This window comes from Psammomys obesus, unplaced genomic scaffold (assembly GCF_907164565.1).
Source record: "Psammomys obesus unplaced genomic scaffold, mPsaObe1.curated_primary_1811, whole genome shotgun sequence".
NCBI classification, from domain to species: Eukaryota; Metazoa; Chordata; class Mammalia; order Rodentia; family Muridae; genus Psammomys; species Psammomys obesus.
The window spans coordinates 19,328,874-19,341,466 of record NW_026596079.1 but is presented as its reverse complement, the minus strand read 5'-3'; positions in this window follow the sequence as shown (position 1 = coordinate 19,341,466).

Below are 12,593 nucleotides of genomic sequence, written 5' to 3'. Positions count from 1 at the left end.
ACCAGTACCATGCAGTTTTTATTGCTATTGCTCTGTAGTATAGCTTGAAGTTAAGGATTGAGATACCTCCATCCTTTTTTGTTGTATAGGATTGTTTTAGCTATTCTGGGGTTTTTACTCTTTCTATATGAAGTTGAGAATTGTTCTTTTGAGATCTGTAAAGACTGGTGTTGGTATTTTGATGTGTATTGCATTGAGTCTGTAGAATGTTTTTGTTAGGATGGCAATTTTTACTATGTTAATACTATAATCCACACACATAGGACATCTTTCCATTTTCTGATATCTTCTTTAATTTTTTTCTTCAGAGACTTGAGGTTCTCTTCATTCAAAGCTTTCACTTGCTTGGTAAGAATTATGTCAAGATAATATATATTATTTGTGCCTATTGTGAAAGGTATAGATTCCCTGATTTCTTTCTAGGCCCATTTGTAGTTTCTGTACAGTAGGGATACTGATTTTTTTTAATTAATCTTGTATATAGCCACTTTGCTGAAGCTATTTATGAGGTGTAGGTGTTCTCTGGTGTAATTTTTGGAGTCCCTTATGTGTACTATCCTATCACCTGCAAATAGCAGTACTTTGACTTCTTCCTTCCCTGCCTGAAAATAAATGCAAGGTGAGAACTGACCAAAGGTTGTCTTTTGACTGTCATATGCACACCATGGCATGTGCATGCCTGCATTTTAGTACATGAATACACATAAACACACATACCAGACATATCACACACACACACAAAAATTCAATTTTTAAAAAGAATAATATGTGACTCAAAAGCTGGGGAGTATCTTACTTAGCAGAGTGCTTGCCAACCATTCAGAAAGCTCTGGAGTTGATCTCAAACAACTTCCTAGGAAATCCACACGGCTGTAATCTCAGAACTCTGAAGGTTGAGAGAGGAAGATCAGAAATTCTAGCCCATCACTACAAAGGCAGTTTTATCCTAGCCTGGACTACATAAGGTCCCCTCTTTAAAAAAAATAAAACTAATTAAACCTAGAGGGTTATAGCAAATATCTTATCATGCTCATGATTTTGTAAGAAGTTCATAATTGAAAAAAATTATGGGGTTCTGAATACTGGTCTCCCCTATGTCATCTCTGACTTCTGATTTCTCAAATGAAGAACTTGAGGCAAGGATTTAAACATAAAGTACACTCAAGGATATAATCTCACTGTGAGAGAAAAGGATTCAGAACAAAAGCAAGTTAATGAGAGCAATGTTGGTGGACACATTATCCTAAAGTCATCAGTGTCAATCGTACTGAGAACCTATGGGAAAAAAAAGTGAAGCAGGTTTTGGGATTGTCTCGCAAAGGCATGAAGAGGTTACCTAGACCCCTGCCCCACAATGTTCAGAGTAGCTTGTGAGCATCAAAACCCTGGCACTCCTAACCTCTCTCCTCGCTTCACCTGGAGCCCATTCTTTGAATTAAAGCTTCCAATGTCCAGTCAAGCAGGCTCTACCATGCCGTGAATGAAGTAACTAGGGCACCACAGAGTCAGCTACACTGCGCTCAAAGTGCTGTGAGCATGATCCTCATCCATTCCCACGAGTCCGTTGTTTATATTGCCCTCTGTGATGGTTAAGCCAAGGAAAGGACTTTCTTTCAACTTATGTGATGTAGGAAGGTCTCCTCTTCTCCAATTGTGGACAGCCACCTTCCTGTGACAGTCAGATAAAGAAGAGGTCTCAAAGAAAAAGCTTTGCTTTTCTCCTGTCTGTCTTCATATTCTTTCTCATCATGGTGGCAATTTAGTCCACCCTGTTTGTGTCTTGCTATGGGTTCATCTACCTTGTCACTGTCGCTGTCGTTCTTCTTTTACATCAGAACCCAACTTCTTCAGCCTTCCTGTGTGGGCTTTAGACCAGTAGCTCTTGAGGAACACTCCAGGCCTTCAGTACCATCTTGGAACTGCTGGGGCTTCCAGACTCATGGACCAAACACCTGCCAGGTTCTTGGCCTCCCCAGCATAAAGACAGCCATCATTGAACTACTCAGGCTGCACCATGTAAGCCCATCTAATAAATCCCTTTTGTAAAATAAAACCAACTTTATTTAAGTTCATTAATTTATGACATATAAGAATGTGATCAAGGGAGATCCAAGATGGTGGCAACAAGCGCTCACAGTTTTTGAGAGGCAGAGGAGCTGAAGCACCGGAGTTGGTGAGTGGAGGGACAACTAAAGCCAGAGAAATGACGATGAGGTTTTCTGAACAGAGGAAACATCACACAAATTGAGACCTTTAGTCTCAGGTCACCCATGGACTTCCTTGGGGAAGGAGAGAAACAATCCTGTGAAAGGGGCACTCCTCTCTTTTGGGCCTCCCTCCTCCTGGGCACAGCTGGCTCACAGAGATTCTCAACACAGAACTCACTGCCTGGGGACTGCAACAGCAGAGGCAGGGCTGCTAGCCCCTCAGCGGTAGCACCCAGCTGTACCATCCTTCCTAGTCCCAGATCCGAGGTACCATCTCTCCCAGGTCCCACATCTGCTAGCAGCTGTACGGACTCCTCAGGACCTCTCAGCCAGTGTCTATAAGGCGTGCCCATCCCCTCGGTGGCAGATAGTAGCCACCAAAATCCAGCAGACCCGCCAAACAAACTAAGCACACCAGGTGCCAGGACACCCAGGTCTGTGGACCCCTGTTGCGGGCCCCCAGGACTTCCCAGAAGGCATCTGGATTGGCATCCCAGCCTGGGGTGGGAGCTGGACTCCCTAATGTAGTGGCTCTAGTGCCATTGAGATGGCTGAGCTCATCAGTCCTCCTGCAAAAGGCTCAGCAGGTCCAATCCAGAGAGTAGAAAGCCCTGATACCCGGATCCTTGCCTATGTGACCTGCTTGATAGTGAGTTTGCACTCAAGTGCCTGCAGAGCCCCAGATCCAGGGTCCTCCTAAACTAGCAGCCAGATATCAGACCACTCCCACCCACACACCCACTGTAGGAAACAGAGGGGCTCTTGAGACATTGAAGCCAATGTCTCTGTGGTCCAACAGTGGAGTTCAGGCAAATAATACCTGGAGCTCAGACAAAACTGAATACTAGTAGCCTGTAGGTCACTGAAGTATTCAAGGAATTTGCATAAGGAAATTGCACCACGATTATCACCTGTGCCTGCTACATCTACAGCGCATGCACAAGTAACCCCTTAGAGGCCTGCAAGGCAGAGCCCCTCCCACACACTCAAGGGTTCTACATTCTCTATCACTAAGTCCCTCAATGCACACTTCCATGCATACGTGCCCACACACACTTGCCTGCATTTGTCTTTCTGCGTCCATGGACTTTCCTCCCACAGGTACAGCTGAAACAACTGACATGCTGAAACGACTGGAATTCTCTCATCTTCCTGAAGAATTCTCCAGACACCAGAGAAAGATGGTACCAGTCTGACCTGCAGAATAAACAGTGAAGTTACGAATAAGCAAATGGCCAGGGGTCAACTAAAGAACACATCCAACATAAATCAGGACACTATGGCTTCACAAGCAGCCCCCAAAATTAATAGATACTCCAAATCATCAGAAACACAGGAAAATGACATTAAAGCTATGCTTATCCAGTTATTTGAGGCACATAAGGAGGAAACAAACAAATCTCTCAGAGAAATAACCATACAAATCCAGACAGTTAAAGAGGAAACAAACAAATCTCTCAAAGAATTGTCCACCCAAGTGGAGGCAAAGAAAGAGGAAATAAACAACGTTCTCAAAGAAACACAGGCAAATATAGCCAAACAAATACAGGCACAAGTAGAGATACAACTAGTGGCATATAAAGAGAAGTGAACAAAAAAATAGAGACCATCATAGAGAGACAGGAAGTCACATTCAAACAGATGAAGGAAATGGTGCAAGGCATGAAAACAGAATTAGAAGCAATAAAGAAAACACAAACTGAGAAAACCCTGGAGCTTGAGAACCTAGAGAAAAGATCAGGAACCACAAAGGTAAGCATCACCAAGAGATGGAAGAGAGAATCTCTGGTGCTGAAGATACACTTGCTGAAATTGATACTTTTCTCAAAAAAAAAGTAAAATCAGAAAAGTCCCAAACACAAAACATCCAAGAAATCAAGGACAGCATGAAAAGACAGAATAAGAAGATTCCAGGCTCCAAGGTCCAGAAAATATTTTCAAGAAAATTATAGAAGAAAAATTTTCCAACCTAAAGAAAGAGATGTCCATAAACATACAAGAGGCCTACAGAACACAGAACAGACTAGACCAGAAAAGAAACACCTCATGTAACATCATAATCAAAACACTAAATCTACAGAACAAAGAAAAGATATTAAAAGCAGCAAGGGGAATAAGGCCAAGTTAACATATAAAGGTAGACCTATCAGAATCACACCAGACTTCTCATGAGAAACAATGAAAGCCAGAAAGGCCTGGGCAGGTGTCATGCAAACTTTAAGTGATCACAGATGCCAACCCAGACTACTATACCCTACAAAGTTTTCAATCAACATAGATGGATAAAACAAAATATTCCAGGACAAAACTAAATTTAAGCAATATCTAAACACCAAAACAGCCCTACAGAAGATGCCAGAAGGAAAACTCCAATCCAAAAAAAAACCAATTATACCCAAGAAAACATAGAATACAGATAATTTCCCAACAAAAAGTAAAAGAAAACAAGCAATGAATCACAATAAGACCACCAACTCCAATATAATTAGTCACTATTATCTATCAACATCAATAGACTCAACTCTCCAATAAAGATACACAGACTAACAGATTAGGTGTGGAAACAGGATCCAACATTCTCCGGCATTTAAGAAATACACCTATGAAACAAATAAACACTCCCTCAGAGTAAAGGGCTGGAAAAATGTTTTCCAAACAAATGAAACCAGAAAACCAGCTGGAGTAGCTATTTTAATATCTAATAAAATAGTCTTTCAACCAAAATTAATCAAAAAAGATGAGGAGGGGCACTACATTCTCATCAAAGGAAAAATCCACCAAGAGGACATCACAATTCTGAACATCTATGCCACAAATACAAGAGCACCTACCTTCACAAATTAATGTATTATTAAAGCTTAACTCGCACATTGATCCCAACACCTTAATAGTGGGAGACATAAACACTCCATTCTCACCAAGGGACAGATCATCCAGACAGAAACCAAATAGGGAAATAAAGGCACTTACAGAGGCCCTAACTCAAATGGACCTAATAGATGTCTACAGAACTTTTCACCCAAACTCAAAAGAGTATACCTTCTTTTTTCAGCACCTCATGGAACCTTCTCCAAATAAACCATATAGCTGATCACAAAGCAAGCCTCAACAGATACAAGAATATTAAAATAATCCCCTGTATTCTATCTGACCACCATGGACTAAAGCGACCTCAATAACAATAGAAATAACAAAAAGCTTACACGAACATGGAAACTGAACAACTTGCTGCTCAATGACAGCTGGGTTAAGGAAGAAATAAAGAAAGAAATTAAAGACTTCCTAGAATTCAATGAAAATTAAGGTACAACATACCCTAATTTATGGGACACAATGAAAACAGTGCTCAGAGAAAAATTCATAGCACTAATTGCCTTCAAGAAGAAATTTGTAACATCTAATACAAGCAACTTAATGGTCCAACTGAAAGCCCTAGAAAAAAAAAGAAGCAAATACACCCATGTGGAGCAGACGGCTGGAAATAATCAAACTCAGGGCTGAAGTCAATTAATTAGAAATAAATAAAACTATTCAAAGAATTAATGAAACCAAGAGCTGGTTCTTTGAGAAAATCAACAGGATACACAAACCCTTAGCCAAACTAACTGAAAGGCAGAGAGAAACTATCCAAATCAACAAAATCAGAAATGAAAAGAGGGGCAAAACTACAGTACTGAGGAAATCAAAACAATCATTGGGTACTACTACAAAAGCCTATATGGCACAAAATTTGAAAATCTAAAAGAAATGGACAATTTTCTTGGTTGATTCCATCTACCAAAATTAAGTCAAGATCAGATAGAAAGATTGAATAGTCCTATATCCGCCATGAAAATAGAAGCAGTCATCAACAGTCTCCCTTCCAAAAAAAGCCCTGGGACAGATGGATTCAGCACAGAATTCTACCAGACCTTCAAAGAAGTGCTAACTCCAATTCTCTCCAAACTATTCCACAAAATAGGAACAAAAGGAACATTACCAAACTCATTCTATGAAGCCACAGTCACCTTGATACCTAAACCACACAAACTCAACAAAAAAAAAATAATAATAACTTCAGAGTTATCTCTCTTATGAACATTGACACAAAAATAAACAATAAAATACTTGCAAACCGAACCAAGAACACATCAAAGATATCATCCACCATGACCAAGTAGGCTTCATCCCAGGCATAAAAGGGTCATTCAACATATAAAAATCCATCAATGTAATCCACCATATAAAAAAACATGATCATTTCCTTAGATGTCGAAAAAGCATTTGATAAAAATCCAACACCCATTCATGTTTAAAGTCTTGGAGAGATCAGGGATACGAGGCACATACCTAAAGATAGTAAAGGCAATATACAGCAAGCCTATAGCCAACATCAAACCCAATGTAGAGAAACTAAAATAAATCCCATTGAAATCAGGGACAAGACAAGGCTGCCCACTCTCTCCATATCTCTTCAACATAGTACTTAAAGTCATAGCTAAAGCAATAAGACACCTAAAGGAGATCAAAGGGATACAAATAGGAAAGGAAGAGGTCAAAGTTTCACTCTTCATAGATGATATGATAGTATACATGAGTGACCCCAAATATTCAACCAGAGAACTTCAGCTGATAAACACCTTTAGCCAAGTGGCTGGATACAAATTCATCTCAAAAAAAAATCAGAAGCCCTCCTGTATACCAAAGACAAAAGGGCCAAAAAGAAATCAGGGAAACAACACCCTTCAAAATAGCCACTAATAACATAAAGTACCTTGGGGTGACTCTAACAAAGCAAGTGAAAGACCTATATGAGAAAAACTTAAGTCTCTGAAGAAAGAAATTGAAGAAGATATCAGAAGATGAAAAGATCTCCCATGCTCATGGATCGGTAAGATTAACATAGTGAAAAAGGCCATCATGCTAAAAGCAATCTACAGATTCAATGCAATTCCCATCAAAATACTAACACAATTCTTCACAGACCTTGAAAGAAAAATTCTCAGCTTCATATGGAGAAACAAAAAACCCAAAATTTCCAAAATGGTCCTGTATAACAGATCATCTGGAGGTATCTCCATCCCCAATCTCAAACTCTACTACAGAGCAATAGTAATAAAAACGGCATGGTATTGGAATACAAGCAGAAAAGTAGGTCAACAGAACTGAATAGAAGACCCAGAAATAAACCCACACACCTATGAATGCTTGATTTTTGACAAAGAAGCCAAAACCATTCAGTGGAAAAAAGACAGCATCTTCAACAAATGGTGCTGTTCTAACTGGATGTCTACATGCAGAAAAATGAAAATAGATCCATATTCATCACCCTGCACAAAACTAAAGTCCAAGTGGATCAAAGACCTCCACATAAAACCAGAGACACTAAATCGGTTAGAAGAAAAAGTGAGGAAGAGCCTAGAACTCATTGGCATAGGAGACAACTTCCTGAACAGAACACTAACAGCACAGGCTCTAAGATCAACAATCAATAAATGGGACCTCATGAAACTGAAAAGCTTCTGTAAAGCAAAAGACACTGTCATCAGAACAAAACGACAGCCTACAGACTGGGAAAGGATCTTCACCAACCCTATATCTGACATAGGCTGATATCCCAAATATATAAAGAACTAAAGAAGTTAAAAAGCAATAAATCAAGAAATCCAATTTAAAATTGGGGTACAGAGCTAAACAGAGAATTCTCAAAAGAGGAATATCAAATGTCAGAGAAACACTTAAAGAGATGCTCAACGTCCTTAGCCATCAGAGAGATGCAAATCAAAACAATCCTGAGATTTCACCTTTCACCCATCGAAATGGCTGAGATCAAAAACTCAAGTGACAACACATGCTGGAGAGGTTGTGGAGAAAGGGGAACCCTTCTCCATTGGTAGTGGGAATGTAAACTTGTACAACCACTGTGGAAATCAATCTGGCACTTTCTCAGAAAATTAGGAACATTGCTACTTCAAGATCCAGCTATACCCTTCCTAGGCATATATCCAAAAGAGGCTCAAGTACAAACAAGGACCTTTACTCAACCATGTTTGTAGCAGCTTTATTGGTAATAGCCAGAACCTGGAAACAACCCAGATGTCCATCAACGGAGGAATGGATACAGAAATTGTGGTACTTTTACACAATGGACTACTACTCAGCAATTAAAAACAAGGAAATAATGAAATTTGCAGGCAAATGGTGAGATATAGAAAAGATCCTTCTGAGCGAGGTATCCCAGAAGGAGAAAGACACACAGAGTATATACTCACTTATAAGTGGGTCCTAGACCTATAAGATAGGATAAACATACTGAAATCTGTACACCTAAAGAAAATAAACAAGAAAGAGGACCCTGGGTAAGATGATCAACCCTCATTTAGAAAGACAAATGGGATGGACATTGGATGTAGGAGAAAACAAGTAACAGGACAGGAGCCTTCCGCAGAGGGCCTCTGAAAGTCTCTACCTAGCAGTGTATCAAAGCAGATACTGAGACTCATAACCAAACCTTTGGCAAAATACAGGGAATCATATGAAAGAAGGGGGAGTTAGTATGACCTGGAAAGAACAGGAGCTCCACAAGGACCAAATATATCTGGGCACAGGGGTCTTTTGTGAGACTGTATCTCCAACCAAAGACCATGTATGGGTATAACCTAGAACCCCTGCTCAGATGTAGCCCATGGTAGCTCAGTATCCAAGTGGGTACCCTAGTAAGGGGAACAGGGACTATTTCTGACATGAACTCAATGGCTGGCTATTTGCCTCCCCCCACACACCTGAGGGAGAAGCAGCCCTGATAGGCCACAGATGAGGACTTTGCAGCCATTCCTGAAGATACCTGATAAGCTAGGTTCAGATGGAAGGGGAGGAGGACCTCCCCTATCAGTGGACTTGGAAAGGGGCAGGGAGGAGGTGAGGGAGGATGAGAATGTTAGAGAATGAGGGAGCAGGATACAGCTGGGATGCCAAAGTTAATAAACTGTAACTATTATTAAAAAAATAAAAATTTAATTAAAAAAATAATGTGATCACTGAAAGTCTAGTAGCACATAGAAAGTTTATGCAGAAAACAAATGGAGAGGGGCTACAACGGGAATACAAAGTGAATAAATGGTAATAAATAAATAAATAAATAAATAAATAAATAAAACAAAATTAGTTAAGGGATATGATACTGACTTCCTAAACATGTAAATGATTATGTGAAATAATTTTATTCCAAAGAATGTAAATAATTTAGAAACATAAAAATAAATTCCTTTTTAATAAATATTCATTTCATCAGTTCCATTCCTGAAACAAATACTCACTGAAATATCCTAGAGTTTACAAGTGAAGGAACCTCATCTCTGAGAGGTGACATAACTTGCCCAAAGCCATGTGCCAGCTGCAGGTTCTACTTCCAACCTCTATACTCAATTACCTCTGAAGACCCAGAAATGGGGACCAACTGGCCTTAACCAGCCACCAGCCATTTGTGTCACAATCAGAAATAAAGAACACTGTCACCTCTGGCTTCTTGCCATATGATCCCTTTTTATCCTCTCTGGGAGACCCCTGCTTTGTAAACACTGTATCTTGTGAACGGCTTAACCCTAAACACTCGCATGTTTTTCGACTCAGCAAAGCAGACAATACATGCTGTAAGTTAAAACATGTGTCATCTGTGCTGTACATTAAGTATTGGGGTGTTCTTCTTACCCCCAGCTGTGTGGAAACAACCCAGAAGGGATCTCCTTGGCAGGCTCAGAATGTACTCTGTACACACAGGAAAGAAGGGACAGGGAACATGAGCTCTGCCAAGCACTGATCCAGGAAGGACTTTGCTTTTATGGGAATTCTACTTCACAGCCACAGCACTGTGTCAGCATCATGAATGTGCAGCCTTCACAGAATTCTGAGCAGCAAGGGACAAGCACTTACCAGGACCAGGCTGGGCCCTGGAGAGACATGAAACTGAAAGGTGATGTTTGGGGGAACCCTCTGGGGCAGGATGATGAGGGGCAGCTGTAGAACAGGCTGGTAACAAGAGCAGAAATGAACCTGAATCTTTGCAGGCAGTGACCAAGTATTCAGGCTGCTCCTCTGGAAATACCTCTAGTCATGTTAAGGGACGGCTTCTTCTTGTCTCACTGCTTCCTGGCTGCTGTGAGACAAACAGGTCCCCTCCAAGTGCAGAGTAATGACCAGGCAGCTAGGAAACCTCTGAAACCGCGAGTCAGAATCTTCCCTATTTGTAAGTTGATGGCCCTCAAACATTTTGTCACAGTGACAGACACGGCACACTAGGCACAAGCAATCACTATGGAGCTTTCACAGAAACGATGAGTCTGGGAAGAAAGATAAGAACTGCTGTGGCTGTGAAGAGGAGATTCTGGTGGAAGGACTGACACCCAGATCCAGGAGCTGTTACAGCACAGCTGGGGGACAAAAGGTGTAGTCATCAGACAAGAGCCATGATCTGTACAAGAGAAAAATGGAGAGAGACTGGTTATAGCCAGGCTTCTCGTGAAGTGTGGGCTTATATGCTTCGAAGGGACAGGAAATACTGCCAATTTCACCCAGTCTGTGTCTCTTGAATGCCAGTCATTTTCTCTCAACTACCACAGAATTTCTCAGTCTGAAAACTATTGGTTTTTAGGGGTGGATCATTCTCTGTTGTAGAAGCTAATGCAGAGCTTTGGAGGACATTTGGTAGCACCCATGTCATCTACCACTACTACACACCAAGAGAACTTTCTGCCAGTTCTAACATCCATAAAATGCCCTGACATTGCCAAATGTTCCAAAGCAAAATGGTCACCAATTTGAGAACTATCCATAAGCTACTCAAGTTTCAAGTTTCACATTATGCGATGATTGCCATGGTAAGCTCTACTTTACAGAGGAAGAAACTGAGGTGTAGAGAAGGGATGTTATGAGCCTAGGTTCACTGGGTAGAGTGGCACAAGCCTGTAATCCTGACATTCAGGCAGCTAAGGCAGGATGATCTCACATTCAGAGTTCAAGGTTGGAGAGATGGCAATTGCCATGAAGCATGAGGACAGGGTTTAAATTATCACCTACATAAAAGCAGGCCAGACACCACCTACTGTAAACCCAGGGCTTGGGAAGTAGAAATGGATCCTAGGGTGAGCTGGCTAGCCAGTCAAGTCAGAATCATCAAGCTCTGGGTTTAGCAGGAGACCCTGCCTCAATACATAAAGTGGAGAGTTATGGAGAAAGACTCCTGGCATCAGCTTTGGGGCCCCCACATGCACATATGTATACATGTACCCTCATAAACATGTGTACCTGCACATATGAAAACACATGTGTACATGCAAAAAATGAGCTCTAATATCAAGTCATATGGCAGTCCTTCCTATTTATGAAATAACTCTCTTAGATACATGCAGTGAAAGCTCATATTTATCCAATGCATATGCCCTAAATTGCTGATAATCTTTGCCTTTCATCCTCACACCATCATGGATTAAAGTCTCAGCATCATGGATTACTGTGTCTCAGTCCCATTCTATGTCAAGTTGGAGCCACTCCCGTAGCTACCTCACAGATCTCCATGACCACAATCATCAGAGAGGTTTGAATACACCAGACCTTAAGACATTAACAGGCATAAAAATAAAAAATAAAAAATAAACCCTGCCATGGATGATAACCAACATTGTCACTTTCAATTTACAGTTAAGATCCAAATCCCTGCCTTTGCCATTATCCCTCCGGGGATCAATGACTAACCTTCACTGCCAATTCCAGAGAGATGTCTATAAGCATATTTCCAGAAAGATTTAACGAAAGTCCAAGGACCTATACTGAGTGCGGATGGCATAGTTCCAAGCGCCATAGGTCCAATTTCCATAGACCAAATGGAAATAAAAAAGAGAAGATCATATGAGCCTTGCCACACACCTCTTTATTTCTTCACTCCAGAGGCAATGTCACTAGCTACCCCAAGCTCCTGTTTCCATGCCTTACCCACTGTGACAGGCTCGGCCCTCAAACTGTGGCCCAAAATAGGCTATTCTTTAAGGTGATTCCGCAATGTATTTTGTCAGAGCAAAGAGAAAAGTGACAAATCCATCAGGTTAAATATCTGAAAAGGGCAAACTAGCAACTGAAATAAAGGGTTAGGTCAAGCTGAGCCTGCCTGGATTTCATGGACCAAAGGAAACTAGAAAGTGGCTTGTATTGCTGCCTGTCCCTTGTGCTTTGGTGCCCTCTACTGGCCCTGGGATTCACTGCTAGAAAGTAGTGTGTGTAACGGGGTAGGGAAGACGGACACTGAGTGTTGGTCCTCCGTTCTTTGTCCTTCGCAGTTAAATTGTCCCACAATTATACCCACCCAGACCTTTGTGTGTGTGTGTGTGTGTGTGTGTGTGTGTGTGTGTGTGTGTGTGT